The sequence below is a fragment of the Lonchura striata genome, chromosome 13 (genome assembly GCF_050655825.1).
Source record: "Lonchura striata isolate lonStrDom1 chromosome 13, ASM5065582v1, whole genome shotgun sequence".
Lineage (NCBI taxonomy): Eukaryota > Metazoa > Chordata > Aves > Passeriformes > Estrildidae > Lonchura > Lonchura striata.
The window spans coordinates 9365707-9383265 of NC_140715.1; the positions used below are offsets into that span (position 1 = coordinate 9365707).

Sequence of the window (17559 nt, forward strand, 5' to 3'; positions counted from 1 at the left end):
AAAAGGAGGGGTGAAAGGCAGTGGAAAACAAGACTTTCATGCATGCTTTTTCTATAACAATATTACTATTGTGGAGAAGATAAGTGGGAGACAGATTATTCATTATTTCTCCCATTGCTTTCATTAACTGTTGTTTAGCAGATGGAATCTTAAACGATATGTGGGTTTCTTGGGGTTCTTTAATTCAATTAATGTTTCTTCTGTAGAATGCATGGCAAGCTTTACTCTGTCAGGAAAAAATAAGTTTGAGTCCATCGGCAAATTCATAGAAAACAGGTTCACCTGTGGCTATAAAACCATGATCTGAATGCATCCTCTGTCTCAGGAATTGCTACACACTCAATGCACATGGAAAGAATAAATCAGAGATGAATACCTCCTTTATTGCCTTGTTATTTATGGTCTTTACCATCTATTATTGATTCAGGTGAAAAATAGGTCTCAGATTTTTTTCTGGTAATTTATGTTCTTTACAATATAAATAGAAAGTCATCTAGATACATTGTGTCAATGCAATGGTATTAATCCATAAATTGACAAGAAATTAAGAATGGGAGAGCTGACCTATTGAGTAGCATGTTACATTTGGTTGGACAAGTGTGGAAGAAGATGACTAACAGTGGCTAGTGTGTCACACAATCTATGTCAGATTTTAGAGGTGTCTCAGGAACTAGAATTTAAGTCTGGTGTCCATATTGACCAAATAAGTAGAATTAATGGACATGGAGATGAGTACAAAAGAATGGGAGATTTGGCAAAACCTGAAAAGTGAAGTCATGGCTCAGAGAAAAACTGTTTACATTCTGTGAGCTGATAGTAAGACAGCTAGCATGGAAAATCCAACTGAGGTAGTCTGTTTTGAGTACTAAAATAAATTTTACAAAGTCCTTCCCAACAGAGCCTTTGGCTAAGCTGTCAAAAGACCACAAGAGTGAAGTGGTCAAAGGATTAGATAAAGAAGCAGCAGCACAGTGAAAAACTAATGACCAGTTTTGGTGGGGTGAAAGGTTCTCAGCAGAGAGCCATTGTCCACCTGTGTTAAAGGATATGGCTGATAAAGCACGTGGCAAAGAAAAGAATCTTTCATGGTGCAGCAGAAAAGAAGAAATATTTCCTTTCCCTATAAAAGCGGGGGTCCTCAAAAAAAAAATGGATAGTAGATTCTGAAGAAAATTGAAATCTACTTCATTAAATGGGTAGTCAAATTACAGAAATTTCAGTTACACTGAGCCACTGTCTGGGAGAAGAGCACCAGTGAACCTCTGACCCACAGGCAAAGCTCTTAGGTAGAATGAAAAAAAACAGCATACGGAGGGGAAAATTACTATTTATCAATTTACCTAATTTCAAAAGAAAGAGTCCCTTAAAATTCCTTGCATTCAGAGATTTATATCTGCCATCATAACCCTTCACAACCCAATGGATCAGATTTCTCTTTTTTTTTAATAACACTATCTGAATAGTTTATCTTTAGAAATTATCTTAATTACTTGTCATGGCCAAACATTGCTTGATTTTATCCTTGTGGACTCTATTCTTTTAAGTCAATGCCTATTGTCTTTTAGGCTCTCTGTGACTTGGATTCCTTTGCCAAAGTTTCACTTCTTTTGCTATGGATGCAGTGATTGTCTCTTAAACTTTCTAGTCTCCTCTTCATTAGGAAGGAAGATCTGGCCCCTTTTTAGGATAGGTTTGCTTCTTTGTGAGGATGTTTTCTATATCTTCTCATTTAGCAATAATGTGCCAAGTATTTCTGTATTACCTAATTTGAATTTAACCATGAGGGAAGCCAAAGGCAGATGTGATGTTTATAGCGATGTCATAAATAGGTTGGTTTTATGCTAAGATAAACTTTCTCTCTGATTTCAGATCCATATAATACTGCAGCTTCTTTACATTAAGTTCACTGTGATATGTTTGTATCAGCTTTCTTATTTATTTGCTATTACTTATACTGCTTATCTCAAGGAATACAGAGGAAACAGCAGAATGTACATTAAAAAATAGCATTCTTTGTTAAATAATGAGCAACTGCTGTGTGCTTACATTTTTTAATAACTAACCCTTGCTCAAAGAGAGGTTAATTTTCAGGGTATATATTAAATACGATTGATTGTGTAGAACACTCTTCTTAGAAGGCTTCTTACTTAAGATTCAATTGAAGATATGTTTCAGCTAATTAGTTACCATATTTGCCTGGCTATTTCCATTGTAAAATATATTCTTTCTGTATTGAATCCCATAAATCTATTTTTAGCTAAGGAATCTGAGGCTATTCAAAGTAAAGCTGTTGACCTTGTTACAGATAGTCTAACTCAGCCCAATTACTCAAATCCACCTGTGTTGCAATTAATTATTTCCTGAGGTTATGAAGTAACCAGAGAAGTATAAGTAAAATTTATTTTCCAGCAATTGATATTGATCTAAACTCATACATTTTCATACATTGCATTTGTGCCCTTGCATATATTGTATTGCAGGCCTTGGAAGAACATGAGTTATAAATGTCTTCAATGTTTTTTTAAATATTCCTTAATTCATTGGATAATATTGAGTAGAAAAATTAATTTCTGGACACAGTTTATTTTTCTAATTATGTTCACCCTTGGAACCTATTAAATTATTATTTCCTGTGTGCCAATTTTAAGTAATCAATTCCACTAAGTACTTAAAAAGATTTTGGTTAAATCTGACTATATTCTTGCAACTAACACTAAAATTCTGACAAAGTATTTGGGTTTTGTTTGGTGGTTTTTTATAAAAACCTCACCTTCACCTGAGGAGAAGAGTGGCAAGTTTCTCTCCTAACCTCATATGTAAGCGTATATCTAAACGCCATCATGGCCTTAAGTATAAAAAAAAATACACATCTGAATAATTTAGAGAAGCTGTTTCCAAGCTGTAAAATATGCAAGTGATTTGGGCAAGCTCAGTATCCTGTAGCAGTTGACAGTGTTTTAATGTGACAGAACAGGAGTGAAATGAATAATGCCACTGTAAATGCACACACTATATCTGACCTATATAACCATCCTAAACCAAATCCAGTTCTCCATTTTACAGTCTGCTCTATTCCACTCCTTTCCTGAAGGTGCAAAATTAAATGACTTAGCAGATGGCATTGACCTGTTATCATACAGTGCTTCAAAGGAAAACAGCCACTGAAAAACTTGTGGCGGCTACTACTGTAACCTGCTATGTAAAACACTAACTCATTGGTTCCAGAAGAGCTGTGAAATGAAATAGAAAATCTGAGGTTCAAGGATAGTAAACTACATCTGGAAAATGCCATTATGGCAGATGAATTGTAATTGGAGTTTTAAACTCTGAGCTAATTGTTTATAAGAAAGTAATTTTTTCTCTAGTAAAACTTTTTACTTCAGCACCTTAATGGAATTGTTATAAACACGAAGAGTACAAATCAGGAAGGTAGAACTATTTGTACTTTGTTGATAAAATATGCTCCTGTGTATAAAAGCAGTGCAAACTGTCACGTGGCAAATGCTGCCATTTGTCTCCTTAGCACCTAGCTAATGATCCATGACAGGAATATCTGAGCTGAGTGATAACTGTACAGTGATATAACCTGGCATTATGGCACAGCTTTTACACTAAGGGCTTCAATCATGTTTTTTAGCCACTTTGCAGTTGAAGACTAACATTGAAAGGGCTTTCCTGTCCAAATAAAATTTTCTGGGTGATAGAAACAATTTACAAAGCTCTAAATGTGTTGTTTGGTCTGTTATAAGATTTAACTGTGGAATATTCAACATAAATAACATTCTAGAAGGTATCATTAAGAATGTGTCTGATTTAAACCTGCCTATAAAAGTCCATGATCCATAGAGAGGGGTTTCTCCACACTATTCTGTCAGGAAATAAAAGATAACCAGATATTACTCATCATGATTTCAAGATGCCTCTGATACCATGTTAGCTTTCTACCTAAGTTTCTGTCACCTCTCAGAAGCTAACAAAGTTTGTAATTAAATAGTTAGTTTCAGAAGAGCAGGGTCTACCAGAGGAAATTACTCTGGTGGAATAGGCTTCAGTGCATGAACATTTTTGTTGCTTGAATGATTTTTTTGGGGAAAAAAAATGGCACATCTAGAACAAAAAAAAGCACCCTCAAGTCCAACCCAGACTTATTTGTGTTTTTTCTAGAATTTAACAGTATAAACAGAATTTGCCAGCAGATTGTGAAATAGGCCCTTTTTGATGATAATCCTGTGACAATCCAGAATCTCATCAGAGACATCACTGCCAAGCTGCTTGTTCTTGAAGACAGCACTTACAAGGGGCATGTTTAAATATGCCAAGCAGACAAGCTTGACCCTTTCAGCCACAGTGATTATGTGTTCTCCTGAGATAAGGCTGACAAGTGATTGAGTAACAGAGGCCAGAAGAGAGAATCAATCCTGTGTTAATGAGCATGCAAGGCTATCAGGGAAGCAAGCAGCACACAATTGGTTAGGTTAAAGACAATATTAATGTACTTGCAGTGAAAGGAAAGAATGATGATGACCCTGTGAAATGCACTGAGCAAGTTAATTTTTTTATGTAAGTGTTCTTGTTTTCTGTGTCTTAACTAATTTTGCCCTTGAAAGTTATGGTGTCTGAGTTATTCATTAATAACATTTGTCTTCCACCCATATCTTGGTGGAGCTCCTGCAGTCTCACAATGTGATCTTTTATTCTGTATACCAGTATGGATGGACAAGGGATATTACTGTCAAGTTAGTTCAGAAGTTAATAGCTTGGTTGAGAAACATCCCCTTCTAATAATGAGAATAGATGAAGCCCCTTTGACCAGCTTCATTTGGACTACAGCTGTCTTGGACATTCACTCTTCCCCAGACAGTGTGAAGGAGAGCTAGATGTTGTAGACTGACATTCAGAAGTTGTGGGATAATTGAGTTTTTTGCTTGCTTTACCATAAAACACCTCAGAGTGTGTTAATCTCTTTTGTGATCCCAGTTCATATACTTTTAGCATCCTCAGAAGCAGTTCTATTGTTCCTTCATGACCACCCAGAGGTACAAATAGTGTAGGTCCCTCAGGGTGCAGAGCTGTGGGTCAGGCACTGGGGGAGTGCAGGATGGGGCTCTGCACGGGATTGTGCTTCTTGATGTTTTCTGATGGTGGTCGCATGTCTGGTAGCAAACAGGAGACTACTAAGAGGGATTCAGTGCATAAATAACACTTCCTGTTTCATTTGCTATGCCAATCCCCACTCAAAACCTGGCTTGCATATTTTTCTTTGGCAGTGTTCTGTTTCTAAAAATAATCACAGCACCTGTCTCTGAGCTTTGGCAGTGTGGGCTCACAGCTCACCTGCTTGAGTGACTCATGGCTTCCTTGTAAGGTGAGAAATAACCCTGCTCTCACTAATCATTAATTAGATCATCTTTTTTCTGTGATGAACTCTTATCACCTTGACTGAAGGCACAATGACTTGATTTAAGATCCAGAAACAGCTTTACAGATATGTGTGTGGTCTGGTGCTGTGCACATAACTCAAAAGTGCAGTCTATGAATGCCAAGCAACCAGCTGTTATTATCTCTCATAAACTGGCATAATTTGTCTTGCAAACATTCCCCATTGTCTTTTAAATACACATTCATACTAACAAAAGTTGCAATTATCGCTCACTGTTTCCCTGGCTTATAGCCTCAAACATGACTTTAGGATATGGCCTTGAACAAAAAGGTCAGGGATGATGTTTCAGAGTGCAAAGATAGCTTGACCATAGTTTTTCAGTTTTCTCCACAAGTTCTTTGTTCCTTTGCCTTCCGTTCAGTTATTTTTAGCTGTTAAACAAAACTATGCATTTAAAAGTTTCTTCATGTGCTTGATTTCTTTGTATCTCTTTTCCAAAACTAGATGTATGGAACTATAGGGGAGACAACTTGTGAGCTGCTAATATCATTACAGGAGTTTAGAGAATTCTGGAAGAATTCATTTACTTGGATCTGTTTAGCTCAGTGTTCCAATCACAGGGGGGAGACCTGACTGTATTTTCCCACTCCACCCCTGCTTTGCAGTGAAGTGGCCAGAAACCTCCCCTGGTGTGTGTGTGAAGAGCACAAGTTCTCTGCCTGTGCTTTTCAGGGTCAATATCATTATATAACAGAGCTATAAAGATAGAGAAACAATGAAGAAAAAATCTTGTTTAAATAAAGAACATAAATGGCACAAAGGGGAATCTTAGATGCTCTTCATCTGCAGTTTGAGGTCAGTTAGCATGAAACACATTCTTCTCCTTACTGCTTCCTTTTCTGTGCCTTCACTTAGGTCACTCAACAGTTGAGACACAATTCTCACAATCTTCAGGCAAATATCACCTAGATCTCTCCAGCATTATGCACTTCATCATAAATGTTACCCTGGAGGCTTATTTAATCCTTTACAGCTGAGCAAACCAAGGCTCTGTGGACCAAATAGAATAAATTCAGTGTTACAGCTTTTCTTTTACTGAGTCAGAAACCTTCCCTCTATGCTGCTGAAGTAGCTGTTCTCTAATTTAACTAGGGTGGTTTGAATAACTGGAGAAGTTATTCAAATCTAAAAATACCTCGTGGTCCTAGTTTCTGATCTACTACTTAGTAGATATGTATATAAATTAATTTCATTATTTTGAAGGAACAAAGAAAATTAGGGAAATGGAGCAGCTGGAAAACAGGATGTGGGACAGTAATGGAGAGAAAAGAGCTCTAGAAATAACTTTTAAACTATTATGCTGTAATTGTTGGTTAGTACAGTACCCTCAGCCATTGTTCTTTGAAGAAATAGGAAATACCTGTTTAATGTTTGCATGGATGTAGCAGTCTTAGTGCAGTCTCTAGTGTTGACTGTTGCACTGTGTGAATTGGTTTTGAAGCAGATTATGGTGCTTTGAGATCTCTAGTAGATAGATAGGGTCTAAGGTTATTTGCTGTAATATAATAGTATTTACCAGACTTTACATTTCATCACTTTGGCTCAAACAGAAGAAAATAATTACTTCATGCTTTGGAAATCTAGCTTTTAAAGTTAATGAATGGTAATAACTTATAATAATTTCTCTCATAATATATAAAAGAAAAGGATGTGTTAATGGGTCAAGTGGCATTATGATGCCTATGTTTGTTCTCAACACACCTTCACATCAAACAAATATTACTGTGGCTAGGAACAGGAAGAGATGACATTCAGGTAATCCATGCAGTTGGTTTAACAGTTTGAAAATTGCCTTATAGGAGTGAAAATGTAGAAATGCAAATAAAACAAACCTTACCAAGGTTTGCCTGGGTACATGCCCCACTTCCTCTCTTGTGCACATAAGTGTCAGGGATTTCACCCCGTGGCAGTTGCACTTATCACAGCCTTAAAATCTACTCCATGATCAATGCATCTGAAGAATTTAAAGGAAAGCAAGGGATCACTTTAATTTCCCTTATGAACCATATTTCTCCATTAAAAATAACTGCCTTTCAGATAATATGTTCTGAGAAGAACTTCAAGACTGACAAAGCTTCTGAATAATGCTGTCTAAGGTGAAATCTCTTTCTTTGTGTTCTGCCAAGACAGTAATGTTCTGTGTTTTCACTGGTTTCATTTAAAAAAAAAGTGTCCAAATACTCTGTTCCCTGAACAGAGAAGTAAGTTAAAAATACTTTATACTTTGTTACCAGTTATAAAATATCACATAATACTTCTCTATTATGGCCAAAATATTAAATCACAGTTTAAAAAAAAAGGCATGCAAGCCAGTTTGGTAGGACTGTTTTTCCTTGATAAGCAAGCAGAATTTTACTTTAAGTTTCTGAATGCCTAATCCTTCCTATTATTCATTATACTTTCCATGTTAGGGATAAGGAAGGATAAATGAATCCTATTTGTATTCAAAACACAAATTGCAGTACATAATTAGTAAAGTTCAGTATTGCTGATTATCTTAAATAGCTGTCATGGAATAGAGTATGTAGTCATCTAAATCTCTGATGCCAAATTCTGGGGTTGTTTTTCACATTTTTTCCAGGCAACATGGTTGTATGTAACCTACTCACACTGGGGAACTTTGTCAGTGGGTACTTGGACTAGAAGTTAGGCAGCATAATGACATAATTTCAACAGTATTAGCACATAAATACCCCTTTTACTCTGTGTTGGATTTATTCAGCTCCTCAGAAAAAGTTTTGAAGAAAAGAGCAGGGACATAATTTCTTGGGCCACACTGAATGGCAGGGTCCATTTCCCTTACTGTCATTGGTTGAAGAAAATAATGAAACAGCAGAGAAAAGGAAAACAAAGTGTACAACAAAAAATTAGTTTGACCTGGGTTTGTTTTAATTTTTTAGGGACTTTTTGATTGGAAAACATTTATTTAATCATACTTTGTGTTGATTTGTAGTCTTGACTTCTTAAAGGATTTTCCAATTCTAACAATTTTTTTGGCTGCTCTTTTGTCCTGTCATCCTCATTGGTTCTTCCCTTCCAGCCCTCTCTAGAGTGCCTAATTTAGGTTCAGGATGTACACAGATGCTGCATAGATAAGCAGAAGAAGGAATTGCTCAACAGCAGAATTGCTCCAATGTTTCAGTCAATGGTAGCAAAACCAACAGCTCCTTAATAAGGCAGGGGGAACTCAGCAGCAAAAAAAGAGAGAAGTTCATTTGATTGTGCAGCACATACTCCCCTGCACATTTTGAGGGTAATGTCTGACATTTCATCATCTCAGCTTGGTTGAATCTCACAGTTCTGTACATCCCTGAACAGGCAGGAGATGTCATCAGCAGATTCTCAGTTTTGTTTGCTTCTCTACGAGTGTGTCTCACCAAGAACTGGCAGAGAAATACAGGATGTTTCACATGTGATTCTATGGACCTTTGTTTCAATTATTACACATATAAACTTTTCCTTTGTAGTGTTACAGAGATTAGTTTCAATAGGAGATGGTGACAGGGTGGGCTAATTTCTGTTGACTAGAATATTTTTCCAGTCTAGAAAAGAACTACATGAATTAGGTCAAATTGTGCTTACTATTAAATAGCTTTTTTTTTTTTTTTTAACCTTACTGGTGACATGTGACACATCTTTCAATAGTAGGTCTACAGATGGAAAGATTAATATGAGAGGAATCATGAGAGGGCAGGACATGTCCTTCACAGATGTTATAAATGTATTTCTAAGGAAGCTTCCGTTTTTTCTGGGCACAAAAAATTGTTTGGGGTGGGGGGAGAAAGGAGAAATTGGTAACGGTAATGATTTTATTCCTTAAAGCATATGCTCAGCCCTCTGTAAGCAGTGCATTCAGCTGGAGAGTCAGGCATTTCAGTGATTGATTGCTTTTGCAAGTCTTGAGCCAAATCAAACCAGGCAGTTGTGCATTGACAGCACATTAGTCAGGGAAAGCCTAAATTTTTATTGTGTAAATTTCAAACAAAGGAAGTGAATCTGCTCCTGTTTTCATCATAATAAAAATAATCTGTGCTGTGGAATATCTACATTTTGGATTTTTGTGGTTTGGTTTTCTTTTTAAGGTATCTAGCTAATACTTTTGGTAATTCATGCCAAGGAAAGTAACTTTTTTCCTAAAGTTTTGAAATCATGAAGCAGTAGCTATTATGTGGTAACTGCTTTGAAATTTTAGTATATCATTCTGTACTACAGTGCACTCTAATTTTGTTTATAGCATTTGATTATCATGTCAATTTACATCCAGGGTAGAAGAAATTGGCTGGGTATCAAGCAATAAATTTTAATAGGTTCACCATCTGCATCATTTGGTATAGCATTCAGTGATTTTTGTCCTGATGTGGCAAACAAGTTATCATTCTTAGGCACTGCTGATCTTCAGTTCTGCATGACTGACCTGACTACATGTTGCTCAGTCCCTGATGTCTGCTCCACACATTGTAACAACCTCTCAGAAGCAGACATCACATGAAATACCAAAATGACACAGGTATATTCTGCAAGTGCTGCCATTTCCAAAATCTCTGCTGTGTTCAGAAGTGGTAGAAAAGAATGTATATCAAGGACCAGATCACCATTCAGTAGTGATGTTTAGGGCTTTGCACAGGCAGAAAAATGTGGAGAGATGATAGAAATTGTATAACATGATCAACAAACCAAAGAAAATTGATTGAATTTTGGTGCCTGTGTCAGATTGCCTTACACTTTAAGGCTAGGAACAAGCACAGTTTGTGAGAGTTGAGCAAAAGGCATTTCTTGGCAGTGAAGTGTGGTCTGAAATCCCTGATGCTCTGTGAGGTTTTGGACCCCAGAGCTGGGGTTTGAGGGCAGCCATGGCAGAAAACATCAGCACTGTCTGGTCATCTCCAGAATCTCCCTGTGCAGGATGTTTTCCTCTGTTCTGCACCACCCCTGATCCCCTGGTCCTGCTCTCTGGGGTCCTTACAGGATGTTGACTGGAATGAGGGAAGAATCAGCATCTCTTGGCAGTGTACATTCAATTTGTACCCATCTGCTGCCCATGGCCAGGTGTTACCTTGCAGCTTTCCTTTGTTTGCTGTCAGAGGGGGAGCACATCGGCTCCTGGAGAAAAATATAACAGCCTGAACTGTAGATCTGTTTATCCAGGCTGAAGTAACTCATTTCATTTAGATAACTCAGCACTGCAGAGACAAAAGCTATATGTTTGCAAGTCATACAGTTATCTACAGTGCTTTTCTTGGTTCTTAAATAGATATTGTAAATTCCAACTGAGATGCAGTGAAAGGATTAGGTTTTGATCTTGTAGCACTGAAAGGAGTCAAGTGCAAAGAATTTCACATGATTAATGCTGTTCAATAATTTCTTCATGTTAATGGAGAATAATAACTCATTCTCCTAACATAGGTTTTTGAGTGGCATAGACATATACAACATCACAGGGATCTGCCACAGACTGATATTATTCACTACAATCAGTGTTGTTTGTTTCAAGCAGGCACATAAAGAGGTGAGATCCAGCTTTTTTTTTTTCAGTTAGATGAAAAATAAGACCTTTATTAAACTTCTTTTTATACCAAATCTTATATCAGTAAATAAAGAGACAAATTCTGCCAGTAGCTTACACATATGAGTTTCCATAAGATCGAGAGCCCTTGTAGATTCTTCATAGTATAAATATATTCCACTTTATGGCAAGTTCTTGGTAATTAAAAAGTTGAGTGAGCCTGGTCCTATTAATGCCAAAAATCTAGCAAATGGATTGAATATTTTGCTAGATTTTGAGCTTCTAGTCTTTCCTTTTCTCCCCTGCTTTTTCATACACTGTCCAAAAGCAGTATTAGGCAGTAATTACTGTCATTTGCTGGGAGAGGCAGGAAAGGGGAGCAGATAGAATCAAGCCTGGACATGGCAACAATTTGTTCTCATTATGCTGATGACTGCAATTCAGTTTCTGTTGCATATTCTCTTTGCTTTTACCTTAACTCCTTTGGTTCTGTTTTGAAATGAGAATATAGGGGATATATTTTTTAAATTGTGGGGTTTTTCTTCCACACCATGTTTCAGATTGTCTTTTTAGTATGGCTACTAAAGATGATTTGGAAAATCTTCTGCTAGCTGCTAAATTATAATTTTTTTCTTTTAAACACTATTTATACTGTAGAAGCATATAGAAAAACCAGCTATTTCATTTCTGCCCACTGTGCTAGGTAAAGAAAACAAAAAACCTGTCTAAGCTTACAAATGCTTCATAAAAGTTCTTCATGAGTAGGATATAAACTTGCTTCATTTATAAACTGGAATAATTTGATTGTACTAATAGGGATTTAATAATTGTGTTTTCTTAGTTAAGAATGTATGAAAGAGACCTTGGATAAGAAATGCCTCTGAAATGCTATATATCCATGATGCTTTTAGAAACAGGGAAATTATAGTTAGCACTCTAAAAATGGCTCAGTTTTGTCAAGCTGGGAAAATTATTTCCACAATTGTTACTTATATTAGCTGGACAAATGGTGCTAATGAGTTTTGTCTTCTGGATTCGGCATAAAATATTCCATCTTAGACACCTCACCAGTGCTGACTCTACCTTTTTTTTTTTAACTTTGGAAAAGTAATTGCTGCTCCTGGCACTGTTTCCCTGGGGCTAGGTTCCTGCATTTAAATTACTGACTTGCCTAACTCTTGATGGCAGGTACTTGCAGGCAGGCAATATTGGCAGTTCAGTTGCTGAGTACCCTTCTGATACCATTATTTTTATAGAGACCAGAAAATTCATCAATTAATTTCATGTAAAGATCTAGTTTGTATATTCTCCAAAATTAATGTTTTCCCATTCTAATGGAATTATTGCTTAGATCGTTGAAATCTATCCCATGTGGAAGATTATAAGAGAATGGCAATCTTGGTGAATTTATGAGCTTCACCTAATCTGAGAATATTTTACATATCAATGTTTCTTCCTATCTGAGGTGTATTTATGTATATTTTTATATATATGTGTATATATAAGGAATCTTTAAATTCTTGCATTAAGTGAGCTGACACAAAATTTCAGAAGATGATACCCTATCATTTCTGTACAGGATATTCTCATTCTTTACAATTATTCACAAACTTCAGCTTTCAAGAATACCGTGGAATAAACAAAACAATATAAAATTTGATAGAATGACCATTGCAAGAGTATTGCAACCTCCACCTCAGTGTGCTTCTCTTCTGTGCCTGTGTTCTTTGTCACAAATATGTGACTCTCCTCAGACTGAGAGACTCCATAAAAATAAAACTGCTCAGAGGTTTCTCTTTGGCAGAATAAGCAATGGCATCTATTTGACAGTCAGCTGCTACATATTGTGATTAAGAGAAAATGCTCATTTCTCATGAGGATGTTGATTATTCCCTAACTTTAGCTCAAATGCCTAGATGCTTATTATATTCTAATGTGCTAAAATGCTTTTTCCCAGGATTTCTGTATTTAGAGATAGTGTCTAGGATAGGGGAAAAATGTTTTTTATAAAACAGCAGTTAGTTGTGATTCTTTACAAAGACACCCGTAGGAGTTTTTTGGCATTGAATAGCAATTTTTATCAACATAACCTGCTCCTGTCATGCTTTTCTGCTTTACTCTTAGTTTGCACAGATAATTTTTTTCTTCTTTTACATGAGAAGAAAAATGTGACTGTGGTAAGAGTGTGTTAATGTAATTGTGCTAAGAGAGTGCCACCAGTGTGAAATACTGAGGAGAGGGGCATATAAACATGCACTTATAAGTGGTAAGAGACCAGTGAAATAGTACCAACCACATGAAAATACTTTCAGAAGGGTTCTAAGGGTTCCTGCTGAAAGTAAACAAGAATGAAACACCAGTTTATAGTCCTATGGTCAAAATGAACCTGGTGGCTTGCTCTTAATTTCCCTGCTCAGTTCAACAACGTTCAATCCTTGAAGATTTAAAGAAGAAATATTCTGATTTGCAGAGAGCCCCACTCAAAACTGAGCAGTAATGTCAAATGCTACACTGAATTAAACACTCATTTCCTGTAACAATCATGTGCAGGACTGCTCATCCTTGTGGAGCTGGATCTTTGACAGATCTTCAGCAAAACTGACTGGCACCAAAACCAGTGATTTACACAGGTACTTCTTGTGTTTAGTCGAATGAAATGTTCTTACTCTTTTCTAGATCTGCAAAGAATTTTAAGAAAAATCTTTTATAGAAGTAAAAGTTCATTACAGTGATATAGTGCAGATGTACATGTGTTTTCAGGCAAAAGAAACCAGGTGAAACATGAAAATGGCTCAAAACTGAAGAATGTTCAATACATTGAACGTTACTGGAGAAGAGGGAGAGAAAGATGAGGCAGGATCAAAGTTCACATTGCAATTTCTGCTGTAGATCTGAGCTGCAAGTGCAGTGCTGACTTTGAGATCTCAATCTCTCCCTCTTTTAGGCTAGACAATGTCATTCTGCTAAATGGTCAAGACTATATCTGTTCAAAATTTCTATCAGAATAACTTTGTCCATTAAAAGAAAAAAAAGCGGGTTGGTGTTTGTGTCGTTTTGAGTTTTTTATGAAATAGCAACTGAGAGAGAGATGCTGTTTTGTTCAAGTCTCCCAAAGAAAAGGATTTGTGAGGAACAAAATTAGGTCAGAAAGCTGGCACATGATTCCTATAACGATATATTGCTATATAGTTCTTCTTTGTGGGAGAAGCTAAATTTGAAATAAATGAACTTATTGCTGTAGTTGAGGGACATTTGGGAGTGGGGAGCATACCTGAGGGCTTTTTTCTCTTTTTGGTAGGCTGGAAATGAGCAATATCTGCCAGCCAGATGAAAACAGTATTACCAATTTGAAAGGACCTCTGCACTTGAGAAACAATGGTTGGTGTACCTTGTGGTAAAAGAGGGGTAATTTCAACTTGAGACAAATGAAACTCAAACCTTTCAGCCTCCCTGTCCTAAAAGCTCCCAAGCCCAGCACAATGTTCCCGTAACTCCAGTGCGGTGCTTTAAAGCTTGTTCAGTGTTTCAGGGTGACTGGTTTTCTGTATATTATTTCTCAATCTTGGGAAGAGTTGAAGTACAGCAGGAAGAGAGAGAGGAATGGTTTTAGTCATCTTGGTTTGACACATTTAAAAAGGAAACTGATATTGAGGCAGATCACAAAATAAAGATAGCAGAACATGAGCTCATGCTTTTTGTTCTGTAGCTTTCTGGTTTGAGAGATCAGAGCCACCATTTCATTTTGGAGTGCTGTTGGGCATATCACAGATATTATGCCAGTGGAATGTGTCCCCGTGGTATCCTTAAACATGTCGTGAAAACCCTTCACCAGTGCTATCATACACAATAGAACAAAATTAAATTAAGCATGTTTTCATATGTCTGTTTCTAAATATGCATTTCCCTCAGAAAATTGTGTATGGCTGACTGTTGCTTAATTCCACAAAAATATATTTGTCTGGGCAATAACTGGAACATTACACTCAAACTTGCTCTAAGTAACTAAATTAATGGTAAGACATGAATATCGAGATAGAATTTGGGGTTTTTATCAGTCATAAACTATACAGATGGGCTGTAGAAGTTACAGGATAGCGTGAGCCAGAAAAATCAGTGGTGTACTATGGGTGGATAAAATACTATCTGTTTTCTTATAGGAAACAAATTTGCTGTGTGCCATAACAATGTAACTGAACACTTTTCCAAGATCCATTAAAAATATTATACAAGACATAAGGGATAAAAAGAAAACAAGAATGATTTAGAATGAGTTGCACTTAAGAAAATCTGGCTAGATTTCCATTTTCCATGTCATTTTCTGCAACTATAAAGTTATGGTTTGAAAACAAGACAAGAAAAAAGTTATAGCAGACTGTCTGATTAATAAATTGCAATCAATTGCAATCCCTAATTATCTCCTAAGAGGTTTGGAGAGATAGTAATGGATGAAGCATGTTTTTCTCTCAGCATGAGGAGAGCTGACTAGAACAGCTTCAAGGCTTAAAATAAACAAACCTTTGCTACAAAGACCAAAGTCTTAAATAAAAAATGTGCTGATTTTCTTGGTTGAATCAGGCAAAGCCGAAAGTGTAATTTTTGTGTACAGATAATCAAAACAATGTTTTAGAGAGAAATGTCTTCAAAATTATCAAAAAATCCCACTAAAGATAATTTTTCTGTACAATATATGGAGGAAATACTTGTGACCTTTTAGGGAGTTCTGCTCAAAATTTCACGTATGCATTAAGTGGTTTCTAGTTCCCTGTAGTATAGATGGAACTGTTAAAGGAGTCTAAGATCACATTCTAAGAGAAAACTTCATTAGGTTTTTAGGGTCATTCATGGTAAGCTTAGCCTTTAGGAAAAAATAATCTTGACATTTATCCTCTTTTGTTAAGTACAATCAGTTTTACTAATTAATTCCAAAGCCTTTCTCTTCTTTCTTCCTCCCAACACACCAAAAGGGAAGTTTCTGAGCATGAAAATAAAACCACACTCCTATATGGTTTAAATTTACCTGTTTTGGTTTGGCTTTTTTAGTAGCTTGGGAGTTGATGTGGGCAGGTCTCTTGTGATTCCCACTCATTTGCAAAGAGACAAAAAACAGAAGTAACTGAGAGTTCCTGGGCACAGCAGCCCATGGGCAGCTGCTGAAGGCTGCCCTTGGACGGGACGTGTCTGCTCAGGCTTCTGTGTGTGACAGAGCTCAGTGAGATCCAACATTTGGGTTTGGAAAAGGAAGGACTGAGAGGCTTACAAAATGTAAGCAAAATCAGGGGTGTAAGAAGCGTGAAAAGGCAGGTTAGGAGGTTTAAAGGTGGTAAAATTGTGTGCTCAGTCAGAAGAGAAACGGGAATAAGAGAGAAGCAGCACTTTGTGAGTAAATGAAACCTTGGTGTGCTCAGCTATAGGCAGATTTGTTTTCTGCATCTCAAGATTTGGGGGAATTAGAAAAAGCGCAAAGAAAGGCACTGCAGTGTGAAAGGATGTGGACATGGTCTTACAAGAAAAGTTTAAAAAACTGGGACTCTGCAGTCTAGAGAAAAAAAGGCCAAAGTAGGGGACACAGCCAAGAGCCACAAAGTAATGAAAATGAAGTGAATTAAGAACTAGTGTTAATCAAATCCCCTGATGCTAGAAGAAACATGGCTTGGTTGGACTGGTGGGAGGTTGGTTTAATACAAAGTATGCACTTTTTTATTAAGATGTTTACAAATTGAATGGAGTTTGTTGCCACAACAGGCTGAGGTGACAGCTGAACAGTGCCAGCAAGGAGTAGAAGCAATTGGACACATTTCTTCTGTGAAAGGACTAAATTTTTAATTGCTCATTAAAAGGAACCTTGCAGCAATGTGTGCTCGAGATGCACGAACACAGTGGGATGGGGTGCAAGGGAACAGCAAGGCCAGGGCACTGTGCAAAAGGGAAAAGTTTGTTCTCTTAAAACTCTCTTGTATGGCACTGCCCAGAGCACAGCACTGAGTAATATCTTACTCAACAGGCCATTCCTTATGTTCTTATGTAAGAAAAAGTGTTTTAATTTCTCTTAACAGTTTACCGTGAACTGTGAACATTTTCTTGCCTAGTTAACTTTGAAAAAGAACATTTATTGTGATACATGTTCTCCTTCACAGCAGAGCCTGGACATTGGATCTGTTTCAGGTTTTCTTCCTTCAGTTCAAGTAACTTATATCCTTGCTTCAAAATTCTGAGGCATGCACCCTGAATTTTTTTTTTACTTCCTTGAAAAATTCCTCAAGAGTCCCTGGTGATTTTGTAATTATTTTACAGCAAGCTAAATAATTCTGACACTTTAGATCTGCACTGATAAGTATGGGTTAAAACTATATTTAAAGCATAAGAGGTTATTCTTTTTCATCCTAATAGGGTCTCAAGCCTGTAAAAAAAAGACTCCATGCCCTGCATCTAGTGTTAGGGGAAGATATAAAAGTGGCATTATATGAGGCAAAATATGCTGATAAAAACCAATGAAAGCAGTAAGTCACATAAGTTTCCAAAAAAAGTTTTATTTCAATGAAATAAAGATGCTAATCATTATTTGCCCTGAACAGAGGAAGCACAGACACAAATAGAAGTTAAAAAATACTAAAATCCC

At 36.7% G+C, this 17559-nt stretch overlaps 1 protein-coding gene across 19 annotated transcripts in view; it reads left to right on the forward strand.

The window, feature by feature from the left end:
* Nucleotides 1-17559, forward strand: part of ATP10B (ATPase phospholipid transporting 10B (putative)) — a 227591-nt gene that overhangs the window by 59999 nt on the left and 150033 nt on the right. For 4 of the 19 annotated variants that reach the window (XM_085591039.1, XM_085591040.1, XM_085591041.1 and 1 more), the window contains one exon: nucleotides 1-17559. This exon is cut by the window's left edge and continues 26393 nt beyond it; it is cut by the window's right edge. The exons of the other annotated variants lie outside the window; for them this stretch is intronic. The gene's annotated coding sequence lies outside the window, so the exon portion shown is untranslated. 19 annotated transcript variants of the gene reach the window in all.